Source organism: Cydia amplana, chromosome 7 (assembly GCF_948474715.1).
Source record: "Cydia amplana chromosome 7, ilCydAmpl1.1, whole genome shotgun sequence".
NCBI lineage: Eukaryota > Metazoa > Arthropoda > Insecta > Lepidoptera > Tortricidae > Cydia > Cydia amplana.
This window is the reverse complement of record NC_086075.1, coordinates 11,662,060-11,680,042: the sequence shown is the minus strand read 5'-3', so window position 1 is coordinate 11,680,042 and position 17,983 is coordinate 11,662,060. Positions and strand designations below refer to the sequence as shown.

The 17,983-nt window shown below is 37.8% G+C and overlaps 1 protein-coding gene across 1 annotated transcript in view; it reads right to left on the bottom strand.

The window, feature by feature from the left end:
• The window catches only part of LOC134649530 (A disintegrin and metalloproteinase with thrombospondin motifs 1-like), a 75,091-nt gene that overhangs the window by 52,082 nt on the left and 5,026 nt on the right, over positions 1-17,983 (bottom strand). The gene's annotated exons all lie outside the window — the stretch shown is intronic.

The following is a 17,983-nucleotide window of genomic DNA, read 5'->3' as shown; positions in this document are numbered from 1 at the left end:
CGAATATTGGAATTCGAAGGTCGTCTAACTCCACTATATATCGCTCTTGCATTATTGGACGAATTTAGCAGACACACGAATTTCGGCGTTTGTAGTGACACCGTATTGGCGAATCTATAGGAAGACAAACAGGGTCGGGAAGTAAATGTAGCGACGATATCTTGGTGAAATAATTGACTTTAAACCTAAGCAATTGGAAAATAGAAGCAAACAATTGGGATTGTTTGCCACTTTTATAACTTTTTAATATTTCGTCTGAAATATAAATCAACGTTCAAGTGCTTGTAGTACAGTCAGCATCAATAATAGCGGATAATTGATGCACTAAACGTATCTGCAACCCTGGAATACTTTTCCATAGAAATATATCTCTACAGTTCGCGTTCAAAAGTATCCGTCAAAATCTAATTGTTCTACACATATCTTTGTTTGTTAAACTATTAGATTAGAGAATTTTGACGACACGTTTCACGTGTAGTGTGATCCACTACGTTTGATGTTGACTGTACCACCCAAAATGGAGGATTCTGTACCACTTTACCATATGAAAAGACTACTGTAGCCTTTTGGCTCAAAAATTGCTTACCGGATACTTAAAATTATCAATTCATACCTAGAGAGCACCTATGACCTAGTAACTACTTAGGGATGTGTTTGATTCTTACAAGTATCAGTGATTAATGAGTTCGAGATATTTAAATATCTTCTTAGAAACCCTAACACAAATATGTCAACCAGACCGAACGGTAGCCCCTCATACCGACATGGGGGGGCCTTGCGGTTGAAATGACTAATTATTCTCAGAAATGCCCAATTAATTTAAAACATGGTAATTGAGTTTTTGCTATCATTTATCACACATGTAGTATCTAGGTATATTATATGTTAACCCTTAGCAAGTAATACCCTGTGTACCCTGAAGGTAGATCAGGGGTTCCCGACCGAGCGACCAATATATTAAAATAATGTTTTAATCACTTTTGGTCATAAAGGCCCTTTATAATAACAAACATACCTACCTAAGTATGCTTTGAAATTAAAGTATATGTTTATGTACATACTTGGACCTAAAATGGAAACAACTAGGTCGTTTACCTTATAAAGCACAATTTAACTGGTTGGCATCCAAGTTGACGACGTGCTATCGCAGCATTCGCAACTACATATAACTATAGTGTAACGGCCAGGCCACATCGAATGCCTATGTTGCAGGGCAGGTCTTTTATTTGGCTCTCTGCGTAGTAGCTAAGTCGTATTACGTGCGCATTGTGTATCGCATTCGTTACGAGTACCTACCTACGCAACTTGCAGGAGCCGTGCTGAATTACGCATGCTGTGTACATCGGCCTTTACATTAAGTGCTACTGCGAAAGAACATGCATTAAACATGTCCACTTCCATGACTATATATTGATAAAAGGGAAATAAGTATAAGGCGATATATTATAAAAATAACGTCAGTAGTTACGTAATGATCATATTTTAACCATTCAATTGTTGCTACGGTGCATTGGGGTAACTTCGCAAATGGGATAAGTTTTCAAATAAGATATTTACTAAAATTAGTAGCACTTTGTACTGTCATAGCAACAGTACGTCGTAATATATTTATAGATAAGCGAGATGCCTCGGTAAACGTTGCAGTAGCGTAAGTGTTGCCAAAGTATGAAAAGCTTCTGGTGTAGTAAATACAAATACATAATAATTATTAAAAAATAAACTAGTTATGTTTCTCCAGTTGCTAGGTGTTTCTAAATTCTGATTGTCTGCGATTCTAATCCGTATACCTTGAAACAGGATTACAAACTATATCACTGAAATAAAGCATCAGTAAACAAAAATCCTCTCATGTTTACCTAGGACCACTTCTCGGCCCTCATTAATTGAAGCAAATGAAGCTAATTACGCGTGAAGAGAGCCGTGAGGCCGGCTTTGACATGAGTAATTACCAAACCGAACTTATTGCCAGGCAAAACTGGCCCTTGTCAACAATACAATTAGTGACAGTTGAGGTACCTAACGGGAATATTTTCCAGCGGCATATTTATTCTTGAAATAAAATAATACATTTTATACCTATACTTAATTAGTTTCTTTTTTTATAAAAACGAATGGTTTTTGTTAATGAAACCTAAGAAATTACCTGCTGAGCTTAAATATAATAAAAAGTTCTTTATTGGGTGCTTCAGACAAACTACCTTATAACGTTGAGAATGTTGAGATACTTAGCTCATTTGCTGAAAGGAAATAAAGACAAAGAAAACATGAGAAAAATCTGGATTTAAGAACGGGATTTTTTATTTGTGGCTTTGTTTGTAGGTAGGTACCTTCACTTCGGTTGGTAAGTACCTAAAATGTTTTATCTGTACTGTAAGGATAGGATAGTATGGCATGGGCAATAAAAACATTGTGAAATGTTGGTTTGTGTTGTTTTTTTACTGATTGAACTTTCGTATAAGTTGGTGAATGCAGAAATTCTATTTTGGAAAAATAAAAGGATGGAAAAGGAAGGAAGGATTGGAAATTGAGATGGACTGTTAAAGATTGTTTCATAAAAGGCACAATAAATTCTTTCGAGCTGTTATGTATTTTACAGTACATATGGTGCTACTTTCCCGAACTAGTGCGGGAAATAGCACTTTCCGTGCGTATGTCGAAAGTTTAAAGTGCCATATGTACTGTAAAACGTTGTACGATACACGTGCGAATAGGTAATTCGCAACTTGTGTCGATTTAAAACACTCCCTTCGGTCGTGTTTTAATTTATCGGTACTCGTTTCTAATTTCCTCTTTTTCGCACTTGTATCGTAAATAACTATATACTTACTCGGAAATAGTACGTCACTACCAACACATTGTAATTGTAAGATAAATCGTCTAGTTAAACATCTTGCTTTGAGTCATCCGGCCCGCTTCATCACTTAACGACGCTGTTAAATTTAGAACGGCTATAAACTAGCCGAGGTTTTACCCTTTACGTCCCGCGGTAGGTAAACATCCCATATACGTGTAGTAAATCATTTTAGGTAATCATTCCAGGCTGCGCCAGCATGGCCGTATAGAGGTAAGGATGTTATTCAACATATGTCTCAAAAAACCAGTGCGTCCAAATTGGTTGGTACCAACCTGAGTATCTATAGGTAAACCCATAGATACTCAGGTTGGTATCTATTGTAAAGTTTTTTTAGCATTCTAATCAATATCGTAACTTAAAAACTAGTTTGTAAAAAAATACCTAATATAAATTGATATACATAGGTACTTTTATCTGGATAACGTCCATAACCAAATTGAAAATGGCAAGAGAGCTCTTATTTACGTTTATTTAATTATAATAATGGTGTGATCGGTGTAGGTAATAGTATTTAATACAATCGTGATATAATGGAGAGTTTTTCAGTCGAGTACCGTGTTTAGGCAACGAAGCTTGCTGAGTTGCCTAAGTAAATGTACGAGATTGAAAGGCTTGATTATATCACTACTGTATACAATACTTTTTCTACGAGTCAACAAAAAAAATACTTAAAACTAGTAGAAGAATCATATATGTAGGTAAAAAAACCAAAAGTATACAGCTAAGATGCGCGAGCAGCCGCGATACCTTCATACTCGTACGCAACCCGGCCCCCGCGCCTGGCGCCCCCCGGCCGGTTGGTCAACGACACCTTCTCGTAACTCATGAGGCCCTGGTACTTGCTCCGCGCTTTCGATTGGTCAATTTCATTATAGTTGACTAAACTGTATCGAAATGAATATTATAGATGACTAAACTGTATCGAAATGAATAATTATACTTGGGTTGACTAAACTGTATCGAAATGAATATTATAGTTGAGTTGGGGTCCCATAGTGAAAAAAGTATGCGATTTCACTTTGGTATACGAAGTCTTAATTCATTTAATTCCAAGCATTGCAGTCGACGAGTAGAAAAAAGTGTAATAAGCATCTCGAGGGCCCACTTACACTGGTCCACTTAAGGCGATAGCTCGCGGAGCTCGACTGCCGTATATACGCTGTAGGAGTAACAACGTTGCATTGTAACTAGGGCAAGTACACTCGACTAAGAGACATGTAAGTATCGCAGAGATAATCTGTGTGGCTGCAGACACTACTGTCAGCTAGGTAATGAAGATAAGCGACAAGCGTATATGTCATGTCTCTATACCCTAAATGTTGATGCTTACTTAAATATTTAAACGGTGACTACACCTAAGTATTAGCTCCTGTGAAAATTATACTTACGAAAGATAATACTGTAATACTAATATCATCATTATCATACGATAATCTTAGAAATGTTGAATCAAAAAGTAGAGTATTTAGATTGTAGAGCATAAATACTTCTCAAGTAGATGCCTTCGTTGGTTATAGGGATCTTGCTGGATTTCCTGTAACTATGGGTAAATATGTAGGTCCAAATCCAGAGTATAAACTCCTTGTACTCGTAAGTAAAAAATGATGGGGTAAAAAGTGATTCATTCAAATCTTCTGTGTCTACTAAATATTCAAACAGAAGCGGTGAACTAAAAAATATCTATCGCCCATGCCACGGCTTATGTATTTGCACACACACACTGATTTGAGATCCACGTGAAATCCAGGCGGCGTAGCACGGTCGCGTTTTTATCGCTTGTCACCATGCATATCACGTTCTAACAAGTATGTAAGTGTGAAAGGGACGCGCATAGTGATAGGCGATAAAAATGGAACCGTGCTTCGCCCGCAGGCCGACCCCGGAACTCATCAGACAAATTATCACTTTCAATCGAGACACGACTAGTAATGTCGAATATTTTTGTCAGAATCCCTGAAAAGGACATAAAAACAGGGTACATTGAGCCCGAAAAAAACGGACATGTGCGTATTACCTTAGGTTGGATTGGATCCCTCGCCTAAAGTGACAGGTGACCGCAACGCAACGGAAATAAATACATTTGCGGACACGCCATGTGAACCTCGAAAGGTCCGGGCATGTGTGGAAGTAATGTTATTTTTAAATATCGAGTTGAACGCGGTATTGAACACAAAGATGCCATTTTACTTGCTTACCGAACACGGGCGAGGTCGATTTTATCGAAGAACCAGTATAAAGTACCAGTCGTTGTTTGTTAAGTCGGATTTCGAAGTCACATTGTATATATTGCTTCATTCGATAACTCAACTGCCCTAGTGTTCCAATCCATCCCTACCCTAGTGATCCAATATTCTAGATTAGCACTCAAGTTTAGGACTTAGCTTAGGTACTTTGATTCTAGACATTATTTCGGAACTTTTTTTAAACTTGTTAATAGAAACTTTCTTTTGTATAAATGTTCGAGTCCCTACTTCATAGAGTTCCTAGTAGTAACTAGAGTAGTATTTTTTTTGCAACTTTCTTAATAACATAATAACTTATCTTCACCAGTACAATAGGATATATTTTATTATGTGCGTTTCTATTGCTCGAATACGCAGATAACAATTTTCGATTTTTCGATGTTGGCGGTATTTCGAGATTATTAGATTACAGAGGTATTTCGATAGAACGTTAGAAATGTAGGTATGAGACGGTATTTTTGTTAGAATTTGATAGACTCATTGTCAAGTGCACTTTCATGTACGCGCGCGTGAGCAACCATATAGGATCACTCTGCCTGCACACGTGGGAATCTATAGTTGGAGTTGAAGCTCGCAAAGTAACATGAGTTACTAACTACTGAACTTATATCTGGGATTGCTTATCTTTAGTTGACTGAATATTAAACTTACTTCGTTTGCATCTAGCCCCTGTATCTAGAGGTTGTACATGTTGATTTATAAACAATTTAGTCATGTAGATGTGTGTTTGTATTGATTTTTAGACAACATTTGGTTTTGAGGCATAATTTGGGGCTTTGCAGAAAAGTGTCAGACACGTAACGCTACTTTTAACACTTCTGATAAAGCTATTAAGAAGCCGATATTAGGCATGTTAACATTTTATAACGTAGCTTTAAATTCAACGGTATATAATACAGATTTTTGCACGTTACTAAAGTAGCTGCTATATATTTACGCGTCACGTCCCCGACGTTAGATATTTTTTAGATATCTTTTCTCTTTATTTCTTTTTCTTAAATACATTTTGTTATTTAGATATATCCACTAAATCCTTCTTTTAACATCTCAATTATATTAAGAATTGTTACCTCTAGTGCCTTTTACATCTATTCATAGATAGCACAATTCCTCAACTCTCTGTCTGTAGCCCTCAAATCCCAAAATCGTCAGAATATTTTCTCATATTCTTATATCAAGCTCAGGCGTCGTAATGGGGTAATTTAATGAACTAAGATCTTCTCATTACATGGAATTGTTATTAGGGTTGACATGCTTAGTAACCGGCTCACAGCGAAGTTATCATATTTGCAATTTAGCTAGGATTGGCTCGGAGATGAGAGGTTTAATTATGAACATGTTCCATGTTTGTAATTCCAGATACTAACATAACACTCACTCCAAGCCAAGTACCTACTCGTATTTAATTGTCTGACTTTTTTCATTCCTCCATACCTCCAATATTGTGCTTAAGTATTAACGTATACACAAGTCAGTTAAAAATGTTAATGTTGTAATGTTTTACAAAGTTAGGCGTACAAGGAAAAAAACTTTGGGCTTTTTTATATTCGTGACTGCATTATATAGTTTAACAATTCACTTATGATAATAAATAAAATAATTGAGTGTGGCTAACATAGGTGGACATAAAGTTTGCGTGTGAATAGGGACCGTGCGCGTTGGAGAGTCTGCGATCTTGTGGCCTAAATCGGAAACATAAACATGTACACTTCACGCCAAAGCAAGTGCTGCCGTAGATTTACGTATTACACGTATTACAAGAACGGTAGATTTCTTGTAATACGTTTTCTTGTGCATAATAGGTTCTGCCATCTTGTGAGCTAGTTTGGAAGCATAAACGATTTCCTCGTGAAATGGAATCTTAAATAGGGCTGAGAACCGGATCACAAAGAAGAAGTTACAATTATCGCAGCGAAGCAACATTGCTAACATTGGGGTAGAAAATAAGGTGTTGAATTATGAATTACATATGCTCGCACTAGGTTGCTGACTAGTTGGCTACAGCTGTTTCCGCGCGTAAATATTCCTTGTGAAGCCTGAGTTATTTTCGCTCCTTTTTTGCATTGAGAGAGATAAATTAGAAACAATATAGGTATGTCGTGACTCGTGACCCTTTTATCAAATTTCATTTCAATTTTAAATTATTAAGTATCATTGATACGCACTCATATGCATCTCTGCATAAGACGGCAACACGTCCACTTCTTATTTTAAACCCAGATGTGAAACAGATGCGTCGCACAACTTACCCCTAAGCTTCAATTGAGATGAGCAAAGATAAAGACTGTTGTGAATTGCATTTACACGCGCTACTTAGTGAGATCTCAGACCCGTATTATTTTGAATAGAAATTTAGATCTTAGCTTAACATTCAGTGAAGTAAAGTCATTCAGTGGCTACAACCATGCAAGTTCGACTTAACTCAGATAATTGGCGAGTCAGTTGCGCGGTGATTTTCTAGTAAAAGGTGACTTGGTTTGAATACTTTGAATATCTTTCTAGTGTATTTAATTTTTACTTGATAACCTTCTGAATAAATAGAAATCAGCCTAACCTTAACAACCGTAATAGTTAGTTCTTAATACCAACCGTCTGAAAGCTTCGAAGAAATCGAGTCTTTATATTTACTCGTCTTTGTATTCACTAATGCCGCGGGCTAGTATTCCCAAAGCTTGCCGAGCTTCTGCAAATCGCCCAAAAGACCAGTATACATTTGATCCCCGATTTCGTATAACTACTAGCGAACTCAAGATGATGGTGTCACTGACTTTAACAAAGTACTCGTGGGCTTTGCTCTGTAAAGGGTCTACCGCGACTATTGCGTTCATCGTTCGTCTGTTTGCCGCTCTATTGCTGAAGAATATGCAAGAGCAGACAAAAAGATAGCAAAATTTCGATTTTCCATGTTCGCGGCAGGTCGACAGAAGTTCATCGGGTAGTTAGAACGCCGCGCTAATAAATAAGATGCAGCTCAATAAACTTGGCTTAGTTACAGCGTTCAAGTAAGTCTCCATCATGTTTTATAGTGGGTATAATAATAGTAAATAAAGTTCATACAGTTTGCCTCTAACTATTCTTAGGTGTAAATATATTACAGGCAGGTCAAAACTATAATATACTTTTATAAAATATGTGTTTTTGGTATTCCATCTTAAAAGAAAATTCTTCAATGTCCAAAATACTACACATTCATTGTTAACCCTTTTTTCGTATCCTTAATACGACTATTTAGCGCAAAGGAGGGTTTAACTTACTAACTTCCCTATTACGTATCAAACTATGGGTTAAAACCATGGCATAATACAATTAATATAGGTATTAAAAGTTTATTTACATAAAATATTAATGAATTGTAAACGTAGATCCATACGCGTAACCTTGCATATCGAGATCAATCGGCCCGAACGAATCGTACAGAAATAGACCAAAGAGATGCGGTAACTATCCATTGAGCAACAGACCTGAATACTTATTCCTTTTTCCGAAGAGGTTCTCTTTGCCTCTCTAAAAAGGTACTAACGACCTATTGAATATTTTTATAATAGGAATAGTTTTCTTAGAGTAGCTTTTTCTACCTGTTAAGACTGTTCAAATGTTTATTTTCATTTAGTGAACGCTTCTTTAGAGAAATAAGCTAACTGGACGAACAGGATGCTATTGCCGACGGAGCTGCTTGCTTTTCTGTTTGCAAGAAGTAGGATGTTAAATCCCAGCAGTTAAAACTTTTAAATGCACAGAACTGCTTTGTCCCCAAAATAGGTTCTGAGGTTACTAAGACCAATTTTAGCTACCTGTATATTTTATTTAGTTTTTGCTTTTCTCTCACTTCACGCTCCACTTTGTGGTACGTTACTACGTTTCTACGTTGTACAGGTCTTAATTATGAGACGTTGTCATTACGTGATTGTAATTTTAGTTTGCAAAATAACAAATAAAATACAAAAATAATAATTGCATAATTCCCGAGCCTCATTTATTTACATGTCTAGGAAAAGCTTATACACTTCTAGGTACATCTGCACTATCTTACTCCTACTCATATTTTCTAGTACGATACGAATGTTTTATATCGAACATAAACTGGAATTAACATACATGTCGGAAACACATAGTTCTTATTAAATTAAACGGTAGTAAAGAACCAGTTACCAGGCTGATATTTATTTTATAGGTAGCCAATATGGCTACATAAATTACCTGGTAAGTAGTGGCATTTATATTAGCGATTAGCGTAATTTATCCGAGATTATTGTATTACTAGCTGTGCCCGCGGCTCCGCCCGCGTGGAATTCGGTCTGTGTCAGTAAGCTAATTCATCCCTAATTTCTCTTTCTCTCCCCTGGAGGCGGATCTTGAAGTAAAGTTGACAGAATAGATGGATACGATTAGCGGACTGAAGTCCAGATAAAATATTTTACAATTAGGTAGGTACTTACCACTAAACAAAACTACACTCCAAAACCAATAGTTTTTTTCGCCCTTATTCCAATATTAGACGTGATTTAAACGACACAGAGTTATAGTAGGTGTATAACGGACCCCTGCGTGGGCGGGCGCGATGTGTAGCCAACGCGCCCAATGAGGTGAAGGGGTGATTTCCCCAAGAGTCGGGTCCGAGTCCGGACGGCCGCTGGCGAGGTTGCGGAAGAGTACTTCGGCGTTCCTGGGACCTCGCCTTATAGCAGCGAGGCGGCAACAGAGGGGTTTTAGTGGGTAAACCTGGGGTCTCATTAGCTCACAACAGGGAGTCCCACATAACCATCCCGGCCCGTCCCCGCGCCGGGTGGTATGCTTAAAGCATTTCCCCTCTTAAAAAAAAAAAAAAAAAGGTGTATAACGGACAATACAGTACTACTTTTGTATTTTTACGTTCTTGAGTGTACCTATCCAAAACATGTCCATAGCAAATATCATCCAATTCTGTCCTCCAGTCAAATCATTCTGAGCATGAAAAATTAAGATTTATACACATAGAAATCCATACTTCCTAACAAACTTTCGAATTTAGGTCTAATATATTATATTAGTTAGAAGTAAGATTACAGGAAAGGAGAATATTATAAATATCAAAAACTTGAGGCCGAGTATTTACACTTTATTTACAGTTATGTTTATGTATGCACAACTAAATATCTACATATATGTATGTACCGGGGATTACTTTTAACAGTGTAAAAAAATGTAATTATAAATTGGCCTAAGTCGTAGTCGCTTGGTAGGGTGCCCAGAATGCCATCTATATTAAAGTAGGGCTTAACCCTTAAAATCGTATTAAAAACGCGAGCGCAGCGAGCGCGAATATTTTTTGATAGAAAAAAAATTGAGAGATGGGAGTAATGTTGTCAGGGACACAGCCGCAATGGTTTACGTGAAACGTTGGTGTGGATATCTAATGCGAAAGCCGAAGGCCGAGCTCCATGTAGGGCCGAAGGCCCGAAGCGTCCAGGCTGTCAGTACTTAAGCACAGAACAATAGTATCAGTGTCTAAATGCGAAGGCCGAAGGCCGAGCTCCGCGTAGGGCCAAAGGTGTTTAAGTCGTAGTAGTAGTCGCTCGATAGAGTGCCCAGAATGCCACCTTTATCAAATTAGGCTTAACCTTTAAAATCGTATTAAAAACGCGAGCGTAGCGAGCGCGAATTTTTTTTGATAGAAAAAAAATTAGAGAGGCTATGTCAGGGACATAGCCGCAGTGGTTTACGTGAAATTTTGGTGTGGATATCTAATGCGAAAGCCGAAGGCCGAGCTCCGCGTAGGGCCAAAGGCCCGAAGCGTCCAGGATGTCAGTGCTTAAGTCGTAGTAGTAGTCGCTCGGTAGGGTGCCCAGAATGCCATCTTTATCAGATTAGGCTTAACCTTTAAAATTGTATTAAAAACGCGAGCGTAGCGAGCGCGAATTTTTTTTGATAGAAAAAAAATTAGAGAGGCTATGTCAGGGACATAGTCGCAGTGGTTTACGTGAAATTTTGGTGTGGATATCTAATGCGAAAGCCGAAGGCCGAGCTCCATGTAGGGCCGAAGGCCCGAAGCGTCCAGGATGTCAGTGCTTAATCACAGAACAATGGTATCAGTGTCTAAATGCGAAAGCCGAAGGCCGAGCTCCGCTTAGAGCCGAAGGCCCGAAGTGTCCGTCGTAGTAGTAGTCGCTCGGTAGGGTGCCCAGAATGCCACCTTTATCAAAGTAGGCTTAACCTTAAAAGTTAAAAACGCGAGCGTAGCGAGCGCGAATTTTTTTGATAGAAAAAATTGAGAGAGGCTATGTCAGGGACACCGCCGCAATGGTTGAATTTTGGTGTGGATATCTAATGCGAAACCCGAAGGCCGAGCTCCGCATAGGGCCGAAGGCCCGAAGCGTCCTGGATGTCAGTGCTTAATCACAGAACAATAGTATAACTGTCTAAGTGCGAAGGCCGAAGGCCGAGCTCCGCGTAGGGAGGAAGGCCCGAAGCGTCCAGGCTGTCAGTGCTTAAACACAGAACAATAGTATTAATGTAGGTTAATGTGTGTGCTGGGCTCTCCAGTACCCGCTGATGCACCGCAGTACTTAGCGTCGAGCGCGTCTGTCGTGCGAATCCGCTGAGCGGTCAACCGTTCTTCGCACTGCGTGAACGTCTCCGATTCTTCCTCAGATTCCTGAGACCGTGCTACCTTGTAACCTCAATACGTTGCGAGAATTTCGCGAAAAATTCGTTTTTTTCGGATAGGTATGGTAACGCGTTTAAAATGCAAGTCCCAAATTGTTTGACATTTACAATTACTTAATACCTATTTAAAAACTTTCGCGTTTCGAACACATATTAACTCACATTTATAGACGGGCCTATCTCGAAATTTATTTTATTACCTTTATTTACCGACGTTTCGACACAGGTTTCACTGGTCATGGTCGCGGCTAACTGATGTCCCAACAAAATGTCAAAACAGAGATTTGTGCAACTACCCGACGAAAAGTGTATGAAAAAGTTTGGGGTAGACATCATATTTTCAAACCACCCACTTCACATAATGTTAATTATTGTCAATAAACCCGCGATAGACCCGTCTATAAATGTGATTTAATATGTATTTGCAAAGACGTTTGACATTGACTAAGAAAAATGTTGTTTTTTTTACAAAGTACATTCACAAAAAAAAAGTGTGCACCACTTTCTTAAGTTAGCGCCATAAGATTCAGGTGCAAACATAACTTAATTGAGTGTAGTGGCCACCCCCCCTTTTAGGGGTTGAATTTTTCTAGCCTAAAATAGGGCCAGGGAGTTTCTTGACAGATTAGTAAAGTTTGCATCAAAATCCATTCAGCCGTTTTCACGTGATGCGCGGTCAAATAAACAGACAAACAGATAAACAGATAAACAGACAAACAGACAAAAATTCTAAAAACTGTTGGAACGTGTTCTGTTATCGATTCTAAGTATCCCCAACCAACTTTTTTTCGAATATCTTCCATGTACAGACTTTCGACCCTCTTCAGCTTTATTATATGTAATAGATAATAGATGTATGTAGGTATACTGTATGTATAAACTCTTTATTGTACAAAACACAAATTTATGGCACAGGATAGGCAGTACAAAGGCAAACTTATCCCTTTAAGGGTTGTCTTCCAGTTAACCAGAAGAAGTAAACATGTAAGTTCCAGTTAAGCAGTAAACATGCCTTAAAAGAGATTGTCTCTACATACAGAAAAACTAGATAGATACAGAAAATATAAATTTATCTAGCTAAGTAAACATGATTGTAGGTTACGTTATTTTTCACCTTTAAATTCCTGGCTCTTGTCATCTTCATTAATATTTTTATTAGTCATGAAGCATGGAGTTTTAAAGAATTTTAAGTTATTTATTTCACACTTTTGTACGACATGGTGTCACTAAACAAGTTAAAGTATGTTTAATGATCATTAAGTAGGTACTTACTAGAAGTTTTAACACAGTAGTGTGATGTTGTTCGAAGTATTCAACTACCTACTGATATTTATTAATCACATATTACCCACATTTTACTTTGTAATCCGGGTGCTAAAAAACTTAAGGCTTTGTGTAGATTGAAAGCATAATATGTTCTACTTCTTAACTGTTGTTATGTATTTTGGTAATAATATTACAAAATTATTAAACATTTGTCACAATGACCAACTTTAGGTAATAAGTAGGTACTTTATAATAATAATAATGTGAGCCTATATACGTCCCACTGCTGGGCACAGGCCTCCTCTCATGCGCGAGAGGGCTTGGGCTATAGTCCCCACGCTAGCCCAATGCTGTTTCCAATTATACTAAATTATACTAAACTGAGTGTCATACCACTCGTTTCAGGCGACTATATAGGGCGACCCAGTAAAATATATCCACTCCAATTAAGCATAGTTGTTCAAAATAGCGACAACGTATGGCAAATCCACTGCCTGTTTGTCCCCAAACATTCATTATTCTGACGGGTAAATCTGTGCAGGAACAGCTAAATGATCTTGAGTTCACGTTTCACTGGTTCTTTAATTAATACGACTTGCCCGCTCTTTGTGAGCTATGAGAGTGCAGAGCCTGATCGTCGCCGTTTACTGACTGGACTGGCCAAGTGCTAATTAGAGTGCAAAGGGTTCTTTGTTGGCTCACATCGATGAACAGACTCTAAATCAGTGACCGGGAATTCCTTCGGGTTAACTATGCACGTAGCTTCACTTACGTATGTGTAGTTTTTTTAGGGTTCCGTACCCAAAGGGTAAAAACGGGACCCTATTACTAAGACTCCGCTGTCCGTCCGTCCGTCCGTCTGTCACCAGGCTAGCTGATACGTGATAGCTCGACACTTGAAATTTTCACTATAACAACAAATACTAAAAACAGAATAAAATAAAGATTTAAGTGGGGCTCCCATACAACAAACGTGATTTTTGACCGAAGTTAAGCAACGTCGGGCGGGGTCAGTACTTGGATGGGTGACCGTTTTTTTGCTTGTTTTGCTCTATTTTTTCTTGTTGGTGCGGAACCCTCCGTGCGCGAGTCCGACTCGCACTTGGCCGGTTTTTTAGGTAAACGTCAACTGATGCAACCATGTGACGATTTTGTGTACTATTTGATTCCACTTTTATACCAATATAAATAAATAAATAATGATATTGTCTTCCATGGGCGTACGCACGGTGGGGCAAGGTGGGGCAGTTGCCCAACCCTGTTGTCTGACCCGAAGTTAAGAATTTTAAAAAATTGGACCAAGATTTATAAGTTTATTTACATCTGCCCCACCCCTTAACAAATTTTAACAAATTCTGGGTACGCCCATGTTGTCTTCGGTTACCGCGATAGTTACTCATGAAATAAAACTATTAATACAGATTATATCGCGTATATTGAATTTATACTACATCCCGACGTTTCGAACCCTTTACAGCGTTCGTGGTCAACGGGTTACTGAGGAAAAACTGCACTGTGCAAAACTATCCACAAAGTAATGAACCATTATAAACTATAAATTTTAATAGGCCAGTTATACATGCAAAATTGGTTCATAAGGGTAGTTCTACATTACTATTTTCAAGTAAAGATAAAGATACGCGATAAAGCTACGCCGTCTCTAACCCTACATTCAGCCAGGGACAGCTTAAGCTATAACCTATAGGTACCTACATAGTGCAAAGCCAAGAGACGGTCGTTAAGCGTGATCAAGGACAGGAGCAGACGGAACCAACGGGCCCGGAATTGTGGTCATGCCCGCGGTCACACAAAGGCTTGGCACCGTATTGTCACTGCTTAAACAGCACTGACGTTTCCTCAGTTTACTTAGATGAACCAGTAAAAGGAGGACGTTGAGATCCAAAACAATTTTACTTTGTCGCGGAATATCACAATGTTCCTCCTCATCTTAGCGCTTTTCTGGTTGCAATCTATTCTTCAACTTTTGTTAGCGCAAATCGATAAGAAATACGAAATCAAATGCATAAAGCCCAAAGTCCGGTAGAAGCGGTTGGAAACCTAATCTAAAAATCATTACAGGCTCTCTTTTTTCTTAGGAAAATGACTGACCATAAGACCTTTCAAGTTTCTAACCCAGAAGGGAAAGGGATATCATCATCAACATCAGGCGTAATACGGATTTTTACTTAGGATGTTTTCTTTTACCAAAAGGTGACTGGTACATTATCTTTTTAATATGGCCAATTCCAAAATTTACGAATACTCATAATTATATGAATGCTTAATCGGGCATTTAATAGCAATGCCCGAGATCACAATTAGACTGGAAATACTCGGCGAGCGATGACAATAAAGGGCCAGCAACATCCGACGTCGACAGACGACCCTGGGACGCATTTAAAGCTTAATGGAAACCAAACAATGAATTCTAATTAAATTCACATATTACCCGACTAAGCATACAAAGGGCCTGCACTGCAATTACACTTCCTCTAATATTTGCCAAGAAACGTTTTGTTATTGTTTCGAGGCCGTTGTTTTAAACTTTTGCTACGTCACTAAACTGTTTACATGAGATGTTGAAACAACATGTTTATGAAACGAGTAAGTTCGTGACAAGCGCGAAATTGTACTCGCCGACATGAATACAATGTATTTTCCAAGGCAGACTCCAGCCAAAACCTTACTAGGTTAAAAGGCTCGATTAAAAAAAACTTTTATTTTTATTTTCGTTTAAGTTCATGTATGTATCATTATCAATAAAAGGATATGGAGGGTTTCATGTTCTTTAATACCACGGCAGTATAACTAAGGTATAAAATAGCTAGTGATAAAAGCCGAGCGACGTCACGAGCAAGATTTTAATCGAAGTGTATTTTCAGAGTAATTAAGGTAAAACGTTTAAACCCTTGCGATATCCTTATCTTCCGTCGTATTAGGTACCTATCATTTATTCCCTTCTAATTTCCTGGTTTAGGTAAGTCGTAAGTGATTATAAAATTTTCAGTCATGCAAATAAATGTATTGGACATTTTTGCTAAGCTTGAGCCCTAGGAATAAACAAGACTAAATAGAGGCTACTGTATGATTTGGAAGAGAACTATGACAGGACGGAAGGAGGTTACCAAAATCCACACGAGCGGAGCTATCCGCTCCGCGCCGATAAAATAATATCTAAAATTAAAACAACACTAACACGCTTAAATAGTACTTAAATACTATAAAATATACAAACATGGTTTAGAAAAGTAGGTAAACATAAAATATAAGATCTTGTAAGTAAACTTTGTAACTGGCTCTAACATATTTTACACCTTACCTAAACTAAGTAACTTAATATAAAATAAAGGTGCTGATACATTCGAGCATTCACTTGTAACAGAACATCGAGCATTCGCCGTTTATAAGCAGATTTGGCCAATTGTTAGACGAACGTCAGTAAGTACATTCTTATTCTGTTCGCGAGAATGCTCACATTTGAGAATGCTAAATTTTAATAATGCAAGTCGCCTCTTATAAAATGCCAATGCAAGATAGCTAGTAGGTATCCGAATTTAGTATAATGTAGCTTATAATGTTATTTCGAGCGTCACATACACCTACAAAGGCGTGTAGTGGTCTCATTTTAGAGCACACGTGCTGCTTTGGAATATGAGAGGTAGTGGTGTCATAGACTGGATTTAGATTATTAAAATCAATCCTTGATTTGATATTGATAATATATTACTCTCTATACATCACGCTCGACTCAAACAATACATTAAGGTGACTTAGATGCACTGAAAGGTGAACTTAAGCTCACGTCGCAAACCTCTTAACTGTAATCGGAGGAGATAGGAGTTTTGCCGACAATACCTAAAGTTGCAAACCTTAAAGGAGGTAAGAGGATAGCATCTTTAGCCGACGATTACAACAATATCAAATCAAGAATAGATGCTTAAAAAATGAATGTTGCTCATAATCATATTACTCAAAGAGTAGGTTCCTAGTAAATTCTTAATAGGATGCTGATCGTTGGCCCGTTTTCTGGAAAACAGAGCCTTGAGAGAATTTATAATAAAAATAATAATAATAGAGTTTTAAGTGTTATATAATAGGCTCTACTGTGTGATAATGTATTAATCATTGCTATTCTTACATTCATTACAATTTTTCACATCCCTTCTGATTCAAAACCTCTAACTATGCCTGAAGTTACGTTGCATGACATTAAAAATGGAAATAAAAAGCAATGAAGCCTTCTTAATAGGACTTAGGACTAAAAACTTTTGTAATTGAATTTATATCGAGAAAGTTTCAGAGGAAATTGGCCACTGATGTCGCATTCAGCGGCCCATCCTAAAAGGGACGATGGGGGCCCATTTAAAGGGGGCGGTTTTTTAACTGGAGGCCTATTCAGACAGATAGTAATTTATTGTTATCCAAAGATTATGGATAGGTATAACCTCCTCCTTTCTTACCTCGAAAATTCAGTGAATTTTTCATATAATTATTACTAATTAATGAAAAATTATGTAGAGTATGTAGAGTTGTAGACGTTCCTTAATATACCGGGTGGTTCAGAAGGCATGATCAAAAATAACAAGAGGCTCTTAACTCGAATAATAATAATATATTTAAACAATTTGGGCAGCAGCAGTGTGACAAAAGTCGGTGATCATAATTTTTTAAGTTGTAATTTCATAATTTTATGTCATTATTCTCGTTTAAGATGTTGATTCGAGCGAATCAAAGGTCTCCATTGTCTCTTCTACATCTACAGGTATTTCTCAACAGATTCTCCTGTCGATTTCACAATTTTGTGGTCCCATTTTAGAATTAGCTATATAGGTTTTATTAGCGATTCCATTTTTCGAAAATTTTCAATTCATCGGGGAATTCATTATGGGAGTCTTTAGGACTCGCGAGTGCTACAGCTCAAAGAGCCACTACTATTATTATTATATAAATACCTACCTGAAGCTACAAACGGCTAGCG